The sequence below is a fragment of the Grus americana genome, chromosome 28 (genome assembly GCF_028858705.1).
Source record: "Grus americana isolate bGruAme1 chromosome 28, bGruAme1.mat, whole genome shotgun sequence".
Classification (NCBI taxonomy): Eukaryota; Metazoa; Chordata; class Aves; order Gruiformes; family Gruidae; genus Grus; species Grus americana.
This window is the reverse complement of record NC_072879.1, coordinates 6,452,508-6,475,463: the sequence shown is the minus strand read 5'-3', so window position 1 is coordinate 6,475,463 and position 22,956 is coordinate 6,452,508. Positions and strand designations below refer to the sequence as shown.

At 49.5% G+C, this 22,956-nt stretch overlaps 2 long non-coding RNA genes across 2 annotated transcripts; both read right to left on the bottom strand.

The window, feature by feature from the left end:
• Positions 1–445: 445 nt before the first annotated feature.
• On the bottom strand, positions 446–2,755 carry LOC129197376 (uncharacterized). The gene is made up of 7 exons (XR_008574302.1): positions 2,650–2,755; positions 1,118–1,180; positions 974–1,026; positions 821–884; positions 676–731; positions 561–600; positions 446–474 (listed from the first exon to the last, which is right to left on the bottom strand). It is a non-coding gene; the product is annotated as an uncharacterized LOC129197376 (long non-coding RNA).
• A 14,413-nt stretch (positions 2,756–17,168) lies between these two features.
• Positions 17,169–21,790, bottom strand: LOC129197430 (uncharacterized). Its single transcript, XR_008574320.1, has 9 exons — positions 21,746–21,790; positions 21,602–21,657; positions 21,487–21,526; positions 21,354–21,400; positions 21,123–21,230; positions 19,939–19,998; positions 19,790–19,845; positions 19,675–19,714; positions 17,169–19,448 (listed from the first exon to the last, which is right to left on the bottom strand). It is a non-coding gene; the product is annotated as an uncharacterized LOC129197430 (long non-coding RNA).
• Positions 21,791–22,956: the final 1,166 nt, after the last annotated feature.

Sequence of the window (22,956 nt, the reverse complement as noted above, 5' to 3'; positions counted from 1 at the left end):
CACAAACACCGCAAACACAGGCTGGAACTGCCCTGCCCAGTCTAGCATCATGCTGATGAGCAACCCGCTCCCTTTGCCTGCCTAAATGGAACTCCTCCCAGACAGCCCTCTTGCCTATGTTCACCATAAAACCCCTCCCCTGCAACCCCCAAACGTGCCCCCTCCGCAGCCCGCTCCCGCCCCGGCCACGTCCCTCAACTTAGCTTGCAGACGGCTGGGGATCTCAAACCATCTGCAACAAACAATATGCACATAGCACATCAGCTAACTGGGATCTTCCTGCAGTTGCCCGTGCCTCTTCTTCATCTGCAGGAAAAACAAACAAAAAACCACACCAAATCAGTGCTGTCAGTCAGCATCGCACCAGTCAACACCAACCTTGCCCACAACACCCCCCTCCTCAGAAGCACCGTGTCTTCCCGCTCACCTGCTCGGTCCAGAGACTGACCCTTCAGCTGTCATCCCTCGTGGCACCTAGGACGCCAAGATTCACAGATTTACTCCTATGTTGGTGAGGAGTCACTGCTCCCATGATGGCCCTCGCTATTCCTCCAGCTCACCTCAAATGGGCATCCAGTCCCAAATGTGGCCACACAGCACCTGCAAAACAAGAGAGAAACACTCAAACTAGGTGCCGTATAATGCTTTGCTATTAGACATGGACAACCGCCTCACCTTCTCGGACTGCTCATCGGCACGTGGCTTCGCCCCTCCGAGGTTCCCTGTGGCGCCTGCAAAAAAACAAAGCAAAAGGCACATGCTGAGACAGTGCCCAAAACTGCAGCCTGCCCACACCAATTCCTTCCTCCCCCTCTTTTACCTCTGCTGCTCGTCCTCGCCCACTCTGCCGTTTACATGTTGCCATGCTGACACTTGCGCCCCACCTGCAAAACACAAACAAAAGGATACTTTTAGCCAGCAATACGACACCTGAAAAAATAACTGCTACTTCTGCCCGCTAGGCACTGCTCACCTGGCCCACGTCAGCTCCAGCGGTGATAGGCTGCATTGCTCATTGCTTCACACCTTCCAAATAAAACGAGCCATACACATAAATCTTAATGTAGTCATATAGCCACCGGCCCCATCTTCCCTCCGACATGCCCGGCTGACCAACCTCCTTATGGCATTCTGCTCGCCTCCTCTGCCGCTCTTTGCTGCGCATTTTCTCTCTCTGCATCTGACAAAAAACCCCACCAAATTACTAAACAAGTCATCCGGATGCCGAGCTATAGCTGAACAATTCCAGAGATCTTGTTCCCATTTAGGAATACCATCCAGAGCCCGACTAGAAACCGCCATTAAAAGACACCCCCAAACATTAAGCCCCACCCAAACAAGCCTTTGACACCTTTGAAAGTCAATCTGCTTTCACTACCCCTGAACATGCGCTCCCAGGGGGCTCCCGTCATCTCCACAGAACACTATGGAAATGCTGCTCCACACAGCCTGCTGACAGCTACTCGATCAGAGGCGACTACACGACCATTGCCCAAGCGGTCCGGGCATATCAATGTACTAACCACAATACAGCTATTCCACTGAACCCTGATTTGACACCCCCGGGCAGAGCAGCTCCACGCCCAAGACACACACACACAGACCAAGGCTACACGGAACGCAACAAACAACGTGACTCAAAGATGAGAGAAAACTCTCAGCAAGAAGGAAGACTCCCTGACCGAGATGCTGCCGAGCAAGATGACCTACAGGGCGCAACACCTAGTCAAAGAAGCTCTATGGCAACCCCAGAAAAGAACTGACTGTGATGGCCCTTATAAGAAGTTACGGTCAAACCCAAAACGATGGATGCACAAGAAGCCTGTCTTCAAGACCTATGAACATCAGGATGCAGGGAGGAAGCCCCAGTCCCTGAAAAGGGATGGCTCAAAGTGTGTCAGATTTCCTGATACAGCCTGGGAAGAGGCTGCAAGAAGGGGTCCCAGCAGAAACTTCCAAAGTGCAAAATCGATCCACGCCGTAAGCTTGCCACACAAGAAAAGAAGTGCCCAAATGGCAATATGCCAATGAGTAGATGCATTCGAGACCCTTGCGATGGCGCCGAGAGGCACGCCGTGCCCCTCGAGCGCAAAGAGAGCATTGAGACCCGAGGAAGGGCTAAGACACACAAAACAAGATATACAACAACTCAGACACAGACTGGAGCTGCCCTGCCCAGCAGAGTCTAGCACGGTGCTGATGAGTAACCTGCTCCCTTGCCCCACCCAAAAGGAACTGCTCCCAGACAGCCCTCTCCCCTACACTAACCATGAAACCCCTCCCGGGCAACCCCCAGACTTGCCCCCTCCTCATCCCAGACAGCCTCTCCTCTACGCTAACTTTAAATGCCTCTGCTCGCTCACCCCCTACCCCCACAACTTACTACCTTGTCCCTTCCTCCCAGACCCTCCCCAGCCCCTCAAGTTAGCTGTCAGAGAATCAGGGATGCGAAACCGTCCACAACAAGTACACACCTACCGTACATCAGCTTACTAGGATGTCCTGCAGTCACCTGGTTCTGCTTCATCATCTGGATAAAATTACCCATAAACAAGCAGTGCCATCAGTAAGCCATCGCACCGTCAACGCCAACCTCTCCCATGATACCACCCCTCCTCAGAAGGGCCGTGGCGTTCCGCTCCCCTTTACCTTCTGGAAATGGACCCTGTAGCCATCATCGCTTGTGGTCCTAAGATGCCAAGAGATGCAAAATTACTGTAACTCTTGCAGAAGTCACCGGTCCTATTCTCCTCCTTGCTACCACTGCAGCTCACCTCAAATCCTCATCCAATTCCAAAAACAGCCAGCGTGGCACCTGAAAAACCAAAGAGAAATGCTGATCTGAGCGCCCATCATTTCCCGCTTTGGGACGGCAGCCCTGCCAACGACCGGCTTGCCTTCTCGGACACCGTTACTGGGATATGGCTTTGCCCCTCCGAGGCTGCTTACGGCACCTGAAAACCACCAAAGCAAAATGCACATGTCAAGGTGCTGCCCGAAACCACAGCCTGCCCGCATCGATTCCCATCTTTCGTTCCTTTACCTCGGCCGCTCCCCCTCACCGCCTCTGCCGCTTACAGGTTGCCGTGCTGAAGCTCGGGTGGCGAGTGACGCAAACTACCTCCTTACCTACAAAGCCCTTCAGGGAATTACAGAGGCAGTCGGCCAACGGCAAAAGCGTGACGATCACGACACGGCATCTCAAGGATCCAAAACGGCACCTTGCAACTACAGAAACCGTGCTAAAAACACAACAGAAAAATATGAACAAGAAAACATAACTGCCGTGACCGATACCAGAGCAAGCCTCGCCGTGTGCTTAAGGCAAAACTAGAAAGTAGGAAAAGCTTGCATGGCAGGACCACAATAAGAAAAAGACCGTGGCTGCAGGTTTTTGGGGGTTTTGTTTTTGGTTTTTGATTGTTTGTTTTTTAAATGAGCACAGGTAACACATCCTCCTCTCCAAGAAATTCCAGCAAATACAGTCACTCGAGCCTGTGCTAGAGACAAACGCCTAGTCCGGGTCTCTAAGTAACTGTGAAATCCAGGTGGACGGTGAATGGATAGATGCAAAAATGAAGTCAGGGAATGAAGAAAGTAAGAGGCACAGAAAAGCAGAGAGTTCAGGAGAGCATATTTTGATATACTCATCACTCGACAAGACTGTTCTTATGTTCAGCCCTGCATATTCTGACACAGAGGAACAGATGGTTTACGGCACATCTCTGTACCATCGTACCTCCTGTCAGCTGCAGAGAGACTAAAACAGAACAGACCTCATCGACATCCAAATCCAACTGCAAAGCTGACCTGAGAAGGGCTGATGAACCATCCTCCAGTCCCAACACTGTAGAAACCCCTTTCTTCTCCCAAATCCCAGGGAAGGAACCCCATTCCTTCTAACAGCTCCTCAAGAGCTGCTCTTCTGAGCAATTTCCTGTGTTCTGCAGGCAAGTCCTCTCCTCTGTTTTCCTGCAAAGTCTAGGCTCTGCTATAGGCCCAGAAAATAAGTGAATCCTAATGCTTATAATCTATGAGGGGGCTGCCGCAAGCTGCGGAGGTTCTAGAAATGGCGTGGTAGTCTGTGGGTGACCGGGAAAGGCGATGAGCTGTCCTGTACCCTGAAATACACCACGCCTTATGTTTGTGCTGTTTCGCTAAGAAATACTAGAACTCCATCGACAGATGCATACAAGATGCTCGCCCTAAACCCTGCTACATAATCTCACCATCAGTCTTATTAGAAGAGATGACATCATCAACTTACACAGTAAACAGCAAAGCTAATGAAAAAAACAAGGTTTCATCTCCAATAAAATCAGGAATTCCAGTAAAATACAATGAACCAGGAACAAAAAAAGTTACTTACCATTAAATCCCAGATGTGCAAACCCCTGAAAGCTCAATACAAAATTATTAACTTGGAAAAAAAACCCCCATACCTACATACAGGTGTTTTTCCTCTCTCCATCCTGCTTAACCTCAACTATTCGTGATGCTCTTACCTCAGATACATCCACTTTCCTAAACAGCAAAACAAACAGCTCAGCCAGCTCAAAAACTGCCATCAACTGAAGGAATAGCAGAGCACTGACACCAGAGAAACCCAGGAGCTGAATGAGCTCCCTAGCAGAGGCCTGTGGCTCATATACCCTGGGCCCCGCCCACTGCCCTTCCCACCATCCCCTGGGAAAGGGAGGGGCCGACCACCAGAAGGCTTAAAGGTGGCCAGAGGAGGCCGTGGGTTTTCTGATCTGCCTTGAGTTTGTGACCTGCAAAGCACCTGAATGGAGAAAGCGATCCTTATTGGAAATGATGATGCCTGCTCTTTTATGCCAGCTTCAACTTTTGTATCAGCAACGGAAGGTAATTAAACTTAATTTTTCCAGGGCGTAGAGAGAAAAAGATAAGTGTCGTATCAAACTACATAGGAAAGCAGTTTGTTAAATGCAATAGCAATACTGAAAATTGTGTGCTTTAGTTTCCTGTAAAAAACTCACGATGCTATGGGGTTACGCATCGCCTCTAGCGTAGGTGACACGTGCGATCTAACCTCTACTGGATCTATGTTCTAGACGAGACTGAATGACAAAGCAGAAATAAATCCTGTAAGAATACCTTCTTAAAAATATTTCTGGTTGCAAAGTAAATTATTTACTTTAAATTGTTGATGACTCGAGTAACCTCGTCGGTCTCTCTGACTGACTCCCTTAACAAAATTAGATGTGTCCTAAAGGACAGAAGACACCAAAAAACCATGAAAATACAAAAAAAATGTATCAGAAACTCTATGATGCAGCCTGACGAACACATATGTAGCTAGAACTAAAATAAATTATAAGACACATCAAATAACACTATGGCAGATGTGTCGATAGAAATGGACAAAGGCTGTTGCCTGCTCTGGAAAATTCAAGAGGCAAGCTGAACCAAGGATAGACATCTTTGGGGTACCAGGAAACAAGCAGAAACATACTGTAAGACAGAAAACAAAAAGACTGCTCTGGAGGAAAAAGATGGCTTCCGAAAAGGTTCCAAAGGAACGAGAAGCATCGTCGCAGAGATTAGAGAGGTCCCGAAGGGGCCGGAGAGACCGAAGAAGTCTCGGGGCCGTGATGAGCTCTAAAGGGAATTGAACAAAGCACGGATGCCCTCGGGGACCGAACGGAAGTGCGCGGCACGGAGGAGAGGACCGGGGTAACAGGTGCGGTCTCGGGAAGAGCTCTGAGGGGAAAAGAGGGGTGCAAAGCGCCCTCCCGACAGGGCTCCGGGGCGTAGGGGATGTCTCGCGAGGGCTCGGCAAAGGGAGCGGAAGAGTCCCGAAGGAGCCCGAGAGATCAAAGAAGCCTCAGAGATAACGATGTGGAACTCAGAAGGGGACTTCGACAAGGTATGGATGCCGTCAGGGGGCCGGAGCCGAACGAAGACATCCTAAACTGCAAAGAGTAACGCGGGAGCGCTCTGCAGGGCACAAAAAACCCCAAAAGGTGGCCAGAGAGACCGAAGGAGGCTCGAGGGCGCAAAAGGACACGGGAGGGGATTTGAATAGGGTGCAGATGTCCTGAGGAAGACGTGACCCATTGGAGGCAAGAGAGAGGGAGCAGAGGACAAAAAGACCGCTCTAAGGAAGAGTGATGACCCAAGGACACATCCTGACAGACCAAGAGGGCTACAAATTACGTTCCAGAGGTAAGAGTGTGCTGAGGAGACTCTCTAAAGCCTCGGGATGAACGGAGAAGGGAAAAACCCAAAAGACATAAAGAAAACTTAAAAACAAACAGGGGATGCGACAAGCAAGAAAGTAGTAAAAATAGGGGTAGACAGCTTGCTAAAAGTAGATGTGGAAAGAAAATTTAAAAGGCAAAAGGGTACAAGGGAGAGGAAAAGAAGATTTAAAAATAGGGAGAGAAAACTAGATAAAAGTAGATGTGGAAAAAAATGAAAAATAAATGCATTAAAGGAGGAAAAATAAAAAAAATAAGGACAAGAAACTAAATAAATGGAGACATATAAAGAAAATTGTAAAATTGAGGGAGTACCCAACAGACAAGAAAGCATTAAAAAATAGAGACAGGAACTAGCTAAAAGTAGATGTAGAAAAAAGTCTTAAAAGCAACAAGATTAAGGAAATAAAGGAAAAGAATAAAAAGCGGGAAGATGGTAAACTAGATAAAAATAGAGAAGGAAAGAAAATTTAGAAGCGACGGGTTAAGGACAGACAGGAAACAATTTAAAAACAGGGAGAGACATATTGATAACAGTAGACATAGAGCAAAAATTTTACAACGCAGGATGCAGGAAAGAGACCGCGAGAGCCCGTGCGCCTCTGTGGGAGGCCGTGGGGGCACATCTGAACCCGTGGGAGCCTGCGGGAGTACGTAGGAGCCCATGTGCGCTTCTGGGAACCTTGGTGCTCCCGTGGGAACTTGTGAGAGCCCGTATGCACCCTCGAGAACCCGTGGGAGGCTACGTGCATCTGCAGGAACCCATTTAGGCCTGTGGGAGCCTGTGAAAGCCCGTATGTCCCTGTAGAGGCCTGTGGGAGCCTCTGTGCACCCTTGGGTGCCCGAGGGAGCCTGTGTGCACCCGTGGGAGCTTGCGAGAGCCTGTGGGATCACGCGTGAACCTGTGAGAGGCCGTGGCAGACTGTGAGAGGCCGTGGCAGACAATGAGAGTCTGTGGGAACTTGTGGAAGCCTGTGGGAGCCCACGTGCCCACATGGGAGGCCGTTTAAGCCCGTGAAAACCCATAGGATCCTGTGTAGCCCGTGGAGGCTCGTGGGAGCCTGTAGGACCCTGCGGAAGCCCGTGTGCTGCTGCGGGATCAGGTGTGAACCTGTGGGAGACTTTATGCAGCCTCGAGAACTTGTGGGAGACCACGTGTGCACGTGGGAACCTGTGTAAGCCCGTGGCAGCCCACGTGCCCCTGTGGAGGCCTGTGGAAACCTCTATGCACCCTTACGTGCCTAAGGGAGCCCGTGGGAGCACACGTGCTCCTGTGGAGACCCGTGGGATCCTCTATCCACCCTTGGGTGCCCGAGGGAGCCCGTATGCATCCGTAGCATTGAGAAATTCTTGTACCGAGCAACGACTAGCTTTGAATTTAACAAGGCCTATGAGCGATTAACGTGTACGGAGAACACATCCTAACCTTGAGAAGAGAACCGTCCTGCTGGGATTGCCCAAACAGGGTCGATAAGGAAGAACAGCTTGGCCTGATGACAGAGTTGGGAAACATCCGAGGAGAAGAAATTGTCCTTGAGACTCGTGACCATAAAAGGGAAAAGGAGTGGGGGGGGCTAACTGCCCAGATGACCACCGACGACCACCCGAGACCCCCCGCGCGTGCGTAGCGTAGTTTTGCGACGCCAGCATCGTGTAAAAGTAATAGATAGGCGGAGAGGCGGAGACTTCTCAGAAAATGGATGAATGTTCACACCTTTAAGATATATAAAGGATGAACTTTTGTTTTAAGGTAGGTGTGATAGGCGGAGCTATCCCCCGTGCATCCGGCGCCGTAATAGAGAATGCCTGCTCTTTAATACTACATTAGCATTAAGGAGTTCTTTTCCGGTGTTTCGGTAACAGTTTCTGGCGACCCGGATGGGACTCTGCTTCTGAACCCAGATGGATCCGCGGGATAGTAGGACCTCCAGCCGGCACCGAGGGATTCTCGGGGAGAACCTCTGATCCCTGGACTGAAGAGCTCTGAGCAAGACCCCTGGGAAGGTAAAGGCATTCTTTTCTTTAAGGGACACTAAAGTAAGGGACGTTAAAGGTTGCCTGCCCGTAAGGCGTGGCGAAAGCCTCGCGGGGTTGGCCTACAAAGGTGCCTAAGGGAAGGATTCGATCCTATCGGACGAAAGTCTGAAGGACACCCGGGTTTGGAAGAGGTGGGTTAGAGTCCCGCTGGTATGAGGGGTTCGAGTCCCCGACTTCCAGTTATTTTGTGTTAAATCATTGCTTTTGTGTTTTCATCTTGTTATTTTGTGTTAAATTATTGGTTTAGTGTTGTTGCGTTACGTTTCGTACTATTTTGTAACGGGTAATAAACCCTCGGCGGAACGGGGGATTCTAAAAAAAATCTCCTGTCGGATGTATATTGAAATATTGGAGAAAGGTGCGGGGAGATCTTCTCGCTCTGAGGCAGCCTGTGGAATATTGTAACAATTGTTGGCCATTGTACGGCCAAATAATGGAATGTTAAAATATAACACCCTGTTACAATTAATGTTGTTTTGTAGAAGAGAAAATAAGCGGGATGAAGTACCGTATGTAGATTTGTTCTTTACGTTAAGAAATCATCCGGAGTGGCAAAAGGTTTGCGGGCTTGCTCCGCAGGACCCTATGGTTATAGCCCTGGTAAAGGAAAGCGGATGGGGGGTGGAGCAGGAATTTGAAAAGATGTTGCTCAGCCTGTAGCATTGGAAAAAGGTGCTTGAAATGTGAGAGAGAGGGTGATTTGGAGTTAATGATTGCTCCTCGATGGAGATAGGAGAACCCTGTGGATAAGAAATGATGATGACAGCAGCGTAAGAGGAGAGAGAGGGAGCGGTCGTAGACAGGATGGTGAAGTTAGAAGCGCAAGAGGAACGGGAGGCGGGAGTCGTGAAAGAGCAGGATGACTTGGCGGGGCGGAAGGATTTAGCCCGATTGCAGGAAGAACATGGGGGAGACGGGAAGAGACGAGGGGAGTTATTCAAGCTCCTCTCGGGCAAGGAGTCGGAAATAATGGGCCAGTAACAGTTAAAGTGCTGTTTTCAATAACAGAGCTAAGATCCTGGAAAGAAATGGCAGGTACTTACAGGGAAGACCCAGAAAGGGTGGCAAAGGTGTTTGAAATCATAATTAGAGCTCAGGACGCTGATTGGAATGACATGCAGGTTATAACGGACACATTGTTAGATGAAACTGAGAAAAAGATGGTATTAAACACTGCCCAGAAACAGGTAGGAGGGGCACGTGCTAATGGGGATTTGCAGGGAAGGGTAGATCGGAATTTTCCTACCGTAGACCCAGGGTGGGATCCCAACCGGCCGGACCCCGGGGGGCTTTTAGCAAGGTGTCGGAGACAGATACTATTTGGTGTAAGGCGTGCTATGCCAAGAACGATCAGCTGGTCCAAATCATATGAGGTTAAGCAACAACCAAATGAATCCCCGTCCGCCTTCGTGGAGTCACTGCCAGGAAATATACTAATCTGAACCCTGCAAAACCAGAAGAGGCTGTCCAACTGGCTTCTAGCTTGATGGGACAATTGGCACCAGATATAAAAAAGAAACCTCAAAAATTAGAAAGGGCAGACTCAAGGGATTTGGGAAAGATGTTAGAGGAAGCATGGATAGTTTTTAATAATAGGGAGAAAGAAAAGGAGACACGACAGGCTCGAAGGGAAAAAAATCTAAGAGATGGGAGACTGATTGCTGCTTTAGCAGGGGCTCCTGGAGGAGCCTATAGAGGAAGGTGAGGCACAGTAAGGGGTTACCGAGGAATGGGAAGAGGAGCATCCGCTCGGTTGGGTCCGAATCGGCGTGCAGTTTGCAGACGGGAGGGACGCTGGAAAAGAGAATGCCCCCCGAGGGAGAGGGGGAGAGTCGGGGCTAAGGCCAGAACAGGCGCAAATAGCCGCCAGGCTGCTTACCCTAGGTGGAGATACTGATCGATGATGAGGACTGGGGGAAGTCTCGAAAGAAGCCCCAACGGAACCCTCGGTCACGATAACATTGGGGAATGAGGAAACAGATTTTCTGGTAGATACCAGAGCGGCCTACTCAATGAGTAATACTTATAAAGGGAAACTAAGCCAAGAGAATGTAGTTGGTGGTGGTGCTACAGGGAAAAAAAAGAAAAGAGACCGTTCTTTCAACCGCTACATTTTAATACTGGGAAACAGCGAGTAACCCATCAGTTTTTATACATGCCAGAGCACCCCGTTCCCTTGCTGGGAAGAGACCTCCTCACCAAAGTCGGAGCACAAATAAATTTCAAAAGAGGAATGATCTGTGTAAAGATACCTGAATCTAAATCTTTAGATGCTGAAGTTTATACGTTACAGGATCTGGTGGAAACGGCAATCCTGCGGGAAATAGAGGATGCGGTAATCCCGTTGGTATGGGCCAGTGGAATTCCGGGAAGGTCATGAGCCGTGGAACTGGTGAAGATTCGGTTAAAGCCGGGAGCTAAACCGGTAAGGCAGAAACGATACCCTTTACGGTTAGAGGCTAGAGTAGGATTAGAGATGTTAATAAATAATTTTAAAACATTCGGGCTATTGGTTGAATGCCAGTCAGCGTTTAACGCTCCGATCCTGCCGGTAAAGAAACCTCATTCAAATGAGTACCGTCTGGTACGAGGCCTGAGAGCTGTCAATCAAATTGTAGACAATTAAAGAAACAGACACATGGTTTACAGTTCTGGACTTACAGGTTTAAAGTTCTGGACTCAAAGGATGCTTTCTTTTGCATACCCTTGAACAAGGGGAGTCGGGAACTGTTTGCCTTCAAATGGGAAAGCTGCACGACAGGGCGAAAAAATCAATGGATTTGGATGGTTCTTCCCCAGGGGTTTAAAAATAGCCCGCTCTGTTTGGGAATCAATTAGCCAAAGAGTTAAAAGAATGGAAGCAACATCACGAAGACTCTACTTTGCCGCAATGTGTGCATGATGTGTGAATTGCGGCCGAGTCACCTGATAAGTATATGGAAATTGCTATAAGCCCTTTAAATTTCTTGGGATGCGTGGGGTATCGAGCATCTAAAAAGAAGGCTCGACTACTAAAATAACAGGTATTATATTTAGGGTTTGCTATTTCCCCAGGTTTGCGGAGCCTGGGGACAGAGAGGGAAGAAGCTATATGTCAAATACTGGAACTGACTTTGAAAAGGGAACTGCAGGCTTTTTTGGGAACGGCAGGGTGGTGTGGGTTACAACCTCTTAACGAGGCATTGAAAGAATTGGGAGACAGGTTGGTCTGGACCCTGCGGTGTCATTGAGCCTTTGACTCGCTTAAAAGAACCTTAATGATGGCCCCAGCTCTAGGACTACCAAATCTGACTAAACCTTTTGAATTGTTCGTTTGTGAAAGGTTTCACCTAGCTCTGGGAGTCCTCGCCCAACATTTGGGATCCCGGAAAAGACCGGCGGGATACTTTTCAAAACAGCTGGACAACGTGAGTAAAGGCTGGTCGTCCTGCCTCCGGGCCATAGCGGCGACTATATTGCCGATTCGAGAGGCACGGAAGTTTGCTACGGGGCAACGGATGACCGCGTAGGTGCCCCGTATGGTGACGGCGGTACTGGAGCAAAAAGGAAATCGCTGGTTATCGCCGAGCAGAATGATGAAATATCAAGCCATCTTTTTGGACACAGATGAGGTGAACTTAAAGGTAACATCTATGCTTAATCCTGTATTATTTCTATCCACCTCTTTGGAAAATAGCGGGGAAATAGAATGGGACTGTTCTCGAACAATCGAACGGGTCTACTTTAGCCAAGAGGACCCGAAGGATACCGCGCTTGAACGCCCTGATTGTGAAGTATATACGGATGGAAGCAGCTACGTGGAAAAAGGAAGATGGTTGGCAGGTTATGTGGTGGTTTTTCAGGAAAAGGCGATTAAAGCAAAGGCTCTTCTACCTAACACCTCAGCACAGAAGGTGGAATTAGTGGCACTTGAAAGGGCATTAACGTGCTCTCAAGGAAAGCGAGTAAATATTTGGACAGACTCCAAGTATGCCTTTGGAGTGGAGCATGCTCACGGAGCTATTTGGAAAGAGAGGTCTATTGTCAGCTCGACGGTCCCCCATTACATATGGAGAAACTATGGTAAAGCTCTTAAAGAGCGTCCGGTTACCGGCAGAGTTTGCAGTGACGCACTGTAAGGCTTATCACTTTGGAAATACCGAAATCTACGTGGGAAACAGGTTGGTGGATCAGGCGGCTAAGGAAGCAGCTAAGGGGGAGGGGCATCTTTTGATTGTCCCTAATAAACACATTAACCTTCCAAAGGATAGGCTGTGATATCAGGCAAAAATTTTAGATGGCTGCCTATGGGAGTCGTTAGAAAAGGTAATAGTCCAGGAGATTACTGGCAAATAGGTTTTTTTATTTTCTGAATTGCCCCGTCAAAATGGTTACCGATATTTATTGGTAGTAGCGGACACCTTTTCTGGATGGCCGCAGGCTTTTCCCTGTAGCACCGACAAGGCGAGAGAAGTAGTAAAGGTATTAATGAAAGAAATAATTCCCAGATTTGGAGTACCAATAGGAATGTCCTCTGATAGGGATCCCCGCCTTGTGGCTGAAATCCTTCAAAATTTGGCTCATGTATTTGGAAATTGGGATTTAAAAGAATACACGATGAAAATGGGAAGGATTGTTTCCTTGTTTCAGATACATGTAACACCTCTTTCTTCACCTCAAGGTTTGGATACACAGGTTCATCCTTACCAGCCTGGACATTGGGTCTATATCAAGGTCTGGAACGAGGAACTCCTTCAGCGAAGATGGAAAGGACCGTATCAAGTGATATTAACTACTTTTACTGCTGTTAAGGTTGCAGGGAAGGAGTCCTGGATCGATTATACTAGAGTAAAACCAGCATCATAGCCAAAAGAAGCTCAATGGAAGGTCTGCTCATTGGATAAAGAACCTCTCCAAATAAGAAAATTCAAAAATCAACATGAAAATGAGCCAGTAAGCTGTGTGTGTTTTGGTTGGAATAGCCACAATGTTACTAACTGTTCAGCTAACCAGGGGGACAAATCACAACAACCTTTATGAGGAGATGAAAATGTGATTGGCTAAAGAGCTTAATGTGACAAATTGTTGGATATGCTCACAGATAATGTTGGGAGGAACAGGGTTCCCTTTTACATCTTATGAAATGGCCCAAAATAGAATGGTGAGTCTACAAAATTGCACGGCCCTAGATTATCTGTTAGCTAGTCAAGGAGGAATTTGTGCTTTTATAGGACAAGAACATGGTATTGAGACCCAACAGAAAGAAGTCAATTTGATTGAGAGGGCAGTGGAAGAGTGGCAAAAGGAAAAGGAATCTTCCCACTTGTGGTGGAATTGGTTAACCTCACGGCTACCAAACCTAACCTGACTGAAGGAATTATTTGTAGTAATCATAGCTGCAGTTGTTTGTGTATATGGTGTTGTATTGTGATTCAATATTTAACCTTGATCACATGGTCTTGTACCCAATTGCATGTACCTGACGGTCAAAAATGATAATATCAAAATTATGCCATCTAGGTGAAAGTCCCAAAGAGATCTTACTTTGGAAGTCTCAAAGGGGGGAAATACTGAGAAATTCTTTTACGGAGCAACGACTAGCTTTGAATTTAACAAGGCCTATGAGCGATTAACGTGTACGGAGAATACATCCTAACCTTGAGAAGAGAACCGTCCTGCTGGGATTGCCTAAACAGGGTCGATAAGGAAGAACAGCTTGGCCTGATGACAGAGTTGGGAAACATCCGAGGAGAAGAAATTGTCCTTGAGACTCGTGACCATAAAAGGGAAAAGGAGTGGGGGGGGGCTAACTGCCCAGATGACCACCGACGACCACCCGAGACCCCCGCGCGTGCGTAGCGTAGTTTTGCGACGCCAGCATCGTGTAAAAGTAGTAGATAGGCGGAGAGGCGGAGACTTCTCAGAAAATGGATGAATGTTCACACCTTTAAGATACATAAAGGATGAACTTTTGTTTTAAGGTAGGTGTGATAGGTGGAGCTAGCCCCTGTGCATCCGGTGCTGTAATAAAGAATGCCTGCTCTTTAATACTACATCCCATACTGGGATCAGGCTGGGCATCATACTGGGAGTACTGGGACGGGGGGGGGCAGTGTGGGGCCATACTGGTGTGTTCAGGGGCTGGGGTGTCCCCATCATCCCCCCCCTCACCAAAAACACCAGCCTCAGCTGCTCTGTCACCACCTCCAGGAACTCCAGGTCTGACCCTTGTCAAGGGCCAGACCCACAAGTGTCCCCACTGCCCCATAACTGACCCTATCTCCCAGTCACCCCACACCTACCACCCAAGTGCCCCATAACTGCTCCCAATTCCCCCCCACTGACCCATTTTCCCCATTCTGCCTGGTTTTGTCCTGTGTCCTTCCTGGTTTTTCCTTTAGTTTACCTGGGGGTTTTCCTCCCCCGTTTTCAGAGACTCTGTTTTACGATTTTGCCTTTCTTGCCCCAAATTGTGCCTTACCTTACCCCGAATCCTCATTGTTCTCTTCCACCCTCATTTTTTTTCTCTCTTATTTTCCTTCCCATGTTCCTGTTTCCCCTGTTTCTGCCCACTCCCCTCTCTAACTGTTTCTGTTTTCTCCCATTTTCTCCCCCTTTCCACCCTGCTGCAGGATACAGTTGTCCAGGGGTAGGTCCAACAGCACTGGCCAGGTGCTACCAGAGCATCACCCCACCGCATCGTTCAGCCGCTGTGCCACATACATCTACTGCACATTTCCCCTCCACAGCGACAACCGGTCACCGCCAGAATGCACAACAGTGCGCTGCTGGCAACTGGTGGCGTTGCCTCCTCTGCACTGCTGGCTACCTGATGCTCGCCTACCCGGGAGCAGGTGGCGGGTACCTCGCCGCTCCTCTCCCACCAGGCTTCCTGGACGCACAGCAGCTCACACACGCGGCTGCCTGAGGCACCAAACTCCTGGTGCTGTGTGCTTATGGTGGACCCTTGTTGGGGAACGCTGGGAGGGATCCTTCCTCGCTGCAGGGACTGGCTGTTCCTTGTCAGAGGCAGCTGTCTGTGACAGCCCCTTTGTTTCTCTCTTACGTGAGCTCCCGAGGCTAGGCAAGCACAGGCGACCCCCTCCCCAGCCACAGCCCTTGGTGCAGGAGGGCCAGCCCCATCCTCAGTGGCTACACAAATAGCTGCCCTGCCCCTTCCCTTCTGGTGAAATGTAACTCTATCCCAGCCAAAACCAGATATTATCCACCCTTTATTCTAAACCATCTACATCCTGCCCTCATCCAACAATTCCAATTAATCACCACCACTTTCCTTCTCTTTTACATATATATAAAAAAAGTTAGACACACAGATATCATTCACTTAGGCTATGGGCCATGCCTCTAAAATGTCCATTGAGTTCATTTAGTCCATGACTTGGAGCTCCATCTGCTCTAACAGTCTCTCAGGTCAGGAGCAAGGCTGTAGACTGTTGGAGTGTTGTGGCTGCTTCTGGAGCTCACATCTGGCATAGCTGGTGTGGTCCATGCTCAGGGTCTGAGCCTCGAAGTTGTTGATTTCAAGGAACTTGCTGAGCGCCAGTCACTGAAGTCAGTTCTAGTTCCATCATTGCTATGCTTTGATGAAACTGAGCAAAGTTCATCCTTCATTAATTTGGGTGATTCTTGTGGTAATACTGTGGATAGAGCATATAGCAATTGTAGTAGCTATGACATATGATAGTAGAGTTATTTAGCAATTCACATCATGCAATTTAATTTATTGGCTATTCACACCCAAAATCAGATCCCCTTGAGATACACATTCGACCGCCCCATCCTTTTGTATCACCCACCGAGTGCACCCAGGTCCCTGAGCAAAAGCAATCTCACAGATGGGTTTGTTTTTGTCCGAAGCAGGGCTAACCCAGACTATCTTCCCAAATCTATTCTTCATACGCACTGTGGGGGACTTTTATCTCCTTGTACAGTACATGGAAGTTTATATTGGGCAGGGCCAGCTCGATTGGCAGATCCCCTGTCATTGTCTAACCAGGTGCCCTTTGCTAAATGTGTCTCCTAGTGTTTGAGGGTCCCACTACCCATTGCTCTCAGAGTAGTCTTTAGCAGTCCATCTTATCGTCGGATGTTCCCAGAGGCTGGTGCATGATAGGGGATGTGACAGACCTGCTCAATGCGATGCTCTCACAATCATCTTATGATCCAAAAGTAAGACCTTTGGGTTCTCTGTGACAGCGGTGGACTGTGTGAGCCAGGATCTCCCCTGAGCTGGAAGACCTCGCAGGGGAGATTTCAAGAGGATTCAAAGATCATGCATCCATGGTTTTGTAAGGACTCAAAGGCCCGATTTTGCAGGATTTGCTAATTACCCTTTGACAAATGCCAGCACATAGAAGTGAGTGTGTCATGAAATTGGAAATTTTATTCGTACATCAAGCTCCACGTGTGTGTGTGCCTGTACAGTTTGGTTAAAAACTATTTGCCTGTCTGTGTGCCTGTAACAATCCAGGATTGTTTGTCAGCCTGTCTAGACGTGTGATTTGATTTAACCCCCATCTGTGCATGCAACCCTGCTGTAAGTTTTGGGTCACCCTAGCCCTGCTCAAATTTTTAACTAACTCACTGTTTTGATTGTAAAAAATTCCATTGAAAAGCATAGTTAGACTAGCTGATGATTAAGTGCCATTAATAATTATGTAAGCTAATACTGTTATCTGTCCCAAAAATATTAATAAGTCCTGATTGCTACTAAATTAAAACCACATAACAAAATCTATATTTGTGGCAACACCTTGATTTTGAGCTGGTGTGCCCCAATTTCTGGCTGGGGCACCTTGGAAAGGGGCACACAGGCACATTTCATTACTTTGCACCCCAATTATCTGGCTGGGGTGCCACAAAGAGGTGCATGGGTACTTTTCCCTGCTGTGCACCTAAAAAAAAAAAAAAAAAAAATCACATGGTGCTCAGCTACCAGCTGGGGCTAAACCATAACAAGAACGCACCAGGATGCAGAGCAATAGCTGAACAATTTCAAATGGCATCTACAGTCCAACTACACACTGCAATTAGAAGAAAAAAACCCCAAACTTTCAGCCCCACACAGACAGGCCTTTCACCCCTTTGAGAGTCAATCTGCTTTTATCACCCCTGAATAGCCCCTCCCAGGCAGCTCCCATCATGTCCACAGACCACTATGGAAATGACTCTCCAACACAGCCTGGCAACAGCTACTCCATCTGAGGCAACTACACAACCTTTGCCCAAGCAGTCTGGGCATATCAACATACTAACCCTACACTCTTATGGCTATTCCACCTAACCCTGACTCAACAACCCAGGGCAGAGCAGCTCCACGACAAAATGCACGCATGTGTTGGGTTGGCATGGCAAGGTTGTGGTAGCGGGGGGGCTACAGGGGTGGCTTCTGTGAGAAGCTGCTAGAAGCTCCCCGTGTCTGACAGAGCCAATGCCAGCCAGCTCTAAGACAGGCCCGCCGCTGGCCAAGGCCAAGCCAATCAGTGCCTCTGTGATAACATATTTAAGAAGAAAAACACTTAGAGAGAGAGAGCTTTTGCAGCCGGAGAGAGGAGTGAGAAGATGTAAGAAACTCTGCAGACACCAAGGTCAGTGCAGATGGAGGGGGAGGAGGAGCTCCAGGTGCCGGAGCAGAGATCCCCCTGCAGCCCGTGGTGAAGACCATGGTGAAGCAGGCTGTCCCCCTGCAGCCCATGGAGGAAGGATGAGGGGGTGTAGCGATTCCACCTGCAGCCCGTGGAGGACCCCACACCGGAGCAGGTGGAGACACCTGAAGGAAGCTGCGGCCCGTGGGAAGCCCACGCTGGAGCAAGTTCCAGGCCGGACCGGTGGACCCGTGAAGAGGGGAGCCCACGCCAGGGCAGGTTTGCTGGCAGGACTTGGGACCCCACGCTGGAGCAGTTTGCTCCTGAAGGTCTGCACCCCATGAGAGGGACTCCATGCTGGAGCAGGGGAACGATGAGAGGAGTCCTCCCCCTGAGGATGAAGAAGCGGCAGAAACACCATGAGATGAACTGACCGTAACCCCCATTCCCCGTCCCCCTGTGCCACTGAGGGGGGGAAGGTTGAAGCCGGGAGTGAAGTTGAGCCCGGGAAGATGGGAGGGGTGGGGGGAAGTGTTTTAAGAGTTGATTTTATTTTCTCATTCCTCTACTCTGTTTTGCCTAGTAATAAATTAGATGAATTCCCTCTCTAAGTTTGGTCTGTTTTGCTCATGATGATAATTAGTGAGTGATCTCTCCCTGTCCTTATCTCAACCTACAAGCATTTCGTTATGCCTTTTCTCCCCTGTTTGGTGAATGAGGGAAGTGAGAGAGCAGCTCTGGTGGGCACCTGGCCCCCAGCCAGGGTCAACCCACCACAACGCATGCGAAGACCAACGCTATAAAGAATGTGACTCAAGGATGAGGAGAGAAAACTCTCAGCAAGAAGGACTGCCTGACCAGAGACACTGCCGAGCAAGACTACCTACAGAGTACAACACCCAGGCCAGCAAGCCCTATAGCAATGCCAGAAAAGGATGGACTGTAATGGCCCATTATAAGAAGTTACCGTCAAAAACAACAGGACAGAGGTGGCAAGAAGCCTGTGTTCAAGACCTAAGAATGTAAGGATGCAGGGAGGAAGCCCCATTCTGTTAAAATGGATGGCTGTAAATGTCAGCTCTCCTGACGCAGCATGCAAAGAGGCTGCAAAAAGAAGACCCACCAAAAACTTCTGAGACACAAGATCCATCCAGGCTGTAAGGCTGGCTATGCAATCAAAGAAGCACCCAATTGGCACTATGCCGATGAGTATGGGCATTTGAGATCCTAGCGATGGCACCTGAGAAGCATGCCATGCCCCTTGATCACAAATAGGGCATTGAGACCAGAGGAAGGGCTAAGACACAGAAGACAAGACACACAACAAACATGCCACAGACACAGGCTGGAACTGCCCTGCCCAGCACAGTCTAGCACAGTGCTGACAAGTAACCTGCTCCCTTTGCCTGCCCAAAGGGGACAGCTCCTGGTCAGCCCTCTCCCCTACACTAAACTTTAAAACCCCTCCCCTGCAACTCCCAACCTCATCCCACTCCCTCCCCAGCTGCAGTCCCTCAACTTAGCTTTAGGAGGGCCAAGGATCTAGAACCATCTGCAACAGAAGATGCTGACTGGTTCCTCTTCATCACCGACAATTAAAATACTAAACACAGAAGAAAACAGTGCTGGCAGTCAACATCGCACCCACCAATACCAACCTCTCCCACAACAACCCCCCCTCAGAAGGACCGCAGCTTTCCATGCACCTGCTCGTTCCAGAGACAGACACTGCAGCTGTCATCGCTTGTGGCACCAGACACACAAAATGACTCCTACACTGGGGAGAAGTCACCGCTCCCAGGATCACCCTTGCTATTCTTTCAGCTCACCTCAAACGGGCATCCAGTTCCAAACGTGGCCACACAGCACCTGCAAAACCAAAGGGCAATGCTTAAACTAGGTGCCATATAGTGCTATGCGATTATACACTGACAACCGCCTCACCTTCTCGGACCGCTCATCGGCATATGGCTTTGCCCCTCCGAGGCTCCCTGCGGCACCTGCAAAAAACAAAGAAAAAAAAAAAACACATGCTATGTTAGTGCCCAAAACTACAGCCTTCCCACAGTGATTCCCTTCTTCCATTCCTTTACCTCAGCCACTTGTCCTTGCCCCCTCTGCCATTTACATGTTGCCACGCTAAAGCTTGTGCCCTACCTGGAAAACACAAAGGATACCTTTAACTTAGCCAGCAATGCAACACCTGAAAAATAACTGCTACTTCAGCCCACGAGTCACTGCTCATCTGGCCCAAGTCAGCTCCAGCACCAATATGCTCCACCTCCTTACAGCACTCTGCTCACCTCCACTGCCGCTCTTCAGTGCGCATGTAGCCTGTCCACGTCTGACAAAACACCAAATTCCTGAGCAAGTCACCCAGATGCTGAGTGAGAGCAAAACCATTCCAGACTGGGCATATCAACATACTAACCGTACACTCTTATTGCTAGTCCACCTGACCCTGACTCGACAGCCCCGGGCAGAGCAGCTCCACACCCAACACACACACACACACACACACACAGACCAAGGCTACAGAGAATGCTACAAACCACGCGACTCAAAGATGAGAGAAAACTCTCAGCGAGAAGAATGACTCCCGGACCAGAGACGATGTCGAGCAAGACTACCGACAGGGCGCAACGCCCAGGCGAGGAAGCTCTACGGCAACCCCGGAAGAGAACTGATTGTCATGGCCCGTTATAAGAAGTTACTGTCAAAACCGAGATGACGGATATGGCAAGAAGCCGGTCTTCAAGACCTAAGAACGCAAGGATGCGGAGAAGAACCTTCAGTCCCTGAAAAGGGACGGCTTTAGAGCAGAGCTCCCGACACAGCCTAGGATGAGGCTGCAAGAAGAGCACCCAGCAGAAACTTCCAAGATGCAGGAACGATGCACGCTGTAAGCTTGCTATGCAAGAAGAGAAGCGCCCGATTGGCACTACGCCAATGAGTACAGGCATTCAAGACCCTAGGGATGGTGCCCGAGAAGCATGTCATACCCCTTGAGCGCAAAAAGAGGGCGCTGACACCCGAGGAAGGGCTAAGGCACAGGAGACAACATACACAACAAACATACCACAGACACAGGCTGGAGCTGCCCTGCCCAGCACAGGCTAGCATTGTGCCGACAGGTAACCTGCTCCCTTCGCCCGCCCAAGGAAGGCTGCTCCCAGACAGCCCTCTCCCCTGCACTAACCATAAAACCCCTCCCCTGCAACCCTCAAACTTGCCCCCTTCCTACACCCCGCTCCCTCCCTAGCCCTAGTCCCTCAACTTAGCTTTCAGAGGGCCGGGCATCTGGAACCATCCACAGCAGAAAACCTGCGTGCCGCGCATTGGCAAACCAGGACGGCCCTGCAGTCACTTGGTTCCTCTTCATCAGCTACCATTAAAGAAACCCACAACACAAACAATAAAACAGTGCCGTCAGTCAGCATCGCACGGCTCAACACCAGCCTCTCCCACAACACCCCCCTCCTCGTAACCACCGTGGCTTTCCACGCACCTGCTCCTTCCAGAGACAGACACCGTGGCTGTCATCGCCTGTGGCGCCTAGGATGCCAAAAGACACAAAGTTACTCCTGCGTTGGCGGAAAGCCACCATTCCCAGGATCGCCCTCGCTATTTTTCCAGCTCACCTCAAATGCGTATCCAGTTCCAACAGTGGCCACACGGCTCCTGCAAAACCAGAGGAAAATGCTCAAATGAGTTGCCGTATAATGCTCTCGTATGAGACACTGACAAGCGTCTAACCTTCTGGGACCGCTCATTGACACGCCGCTTCGCCCCTCCGAGGCTCCCTGCAGCACCTGCCAAAAACAAAGCAAAAGGCACATGCTGAGACAGCGCCCAAAATCGCAGCCTGCCCACACGGATTCCTCTCCCCTGCTCCTTTACCTCAGCCGCTTGCTCACCCGGCCTCCATCATTTTGGGCTGCCCTGCTTGCACCCCACCTAGAAAACACAAACAAAGGATACCTGCATCTTCACCAGCAATGTGACACCTGAAAAATAACCACTACTTCAGCCTGCTAGTCACTGCTCACCTGGCCCGAGTCACCTCCCGTGTTGATATCCAGCTTCACGCCTTCAAAAAATCAAGAAGGCCCAGACAAGTCTTAATGGAGCCATAGAGCCACCAGCCAGATCTTCCCTCCAACACCACCGGCCGACCCACCTTCATACGGCGCTCTGCTCGCCTCCTCTGCCGCTCTTTGGTGCGCATCTTGTCTGTCTGCATCTGAAAAAACCACACCAAATTCTTAAACAAGTCACCCAGATGCTGAGTGAGAGCCAAACCATTCCAGACTGGGCATATCAACATACTAACCGTACACTCTTATTGCTAGTCCACCTGACCCTGACTCGACAGCCCCGGGCAGAGCAGCTCCACACCCAACACACACACACACACACACACACACACACACACACAGACCAAGGCTACAGAGAATGCTACAAACCACGCGACTCAAAGATGAGAGAAAACTCTCAGCGAGAAGAATGACTCCCGGACCAGAGACGATGTCGAGCAAGACTACCGACAGGGCGCAACGCCCAGGCGAGGAAGCTCTACGGCAACCCCGGAAGAGAACTGATTGTCATGGCCCGTTATAAGAAGTTACTGTCAAAACCGAGATGACGGATGTGGCAAGAAGCCGGTCTTCAAGACCTAAGAACGCAAGGATGCGGAGAAGAACCTTCAGTCCCTGAAAAGGGACGGCTTTAGAGCAGAGCTCCCGACACAGCCTAGGATGGGGCTGCAAGAAGAGCACCCAGCAGAAACTTCCAAGATGCAGGAACGATGCACGCTGTAAGCTTGCTATGCAAGAAGAGAAGCGCCCGATTGGCACTACGCCAATGAGTACAGGCATTCAAGACCCTAGGGATGGTGCCCGAGAAGCATGTCATACCCCTTGAGCGCAAAAAGAGGGCGCTGACACCCGAGGAAGGGCTAAGGCACAGGAGACAACATACACAACAAACATACCACAGACACAGGCTGGAGCTGCCCTGCCCAGCACAGGCTAGCATTGTGCCGACAGGTAACCTGCTCCCTTCGCCCGCCCAAGGAAGGCTGCTCCCAGACAGCCCTCTCCCCTGCACTA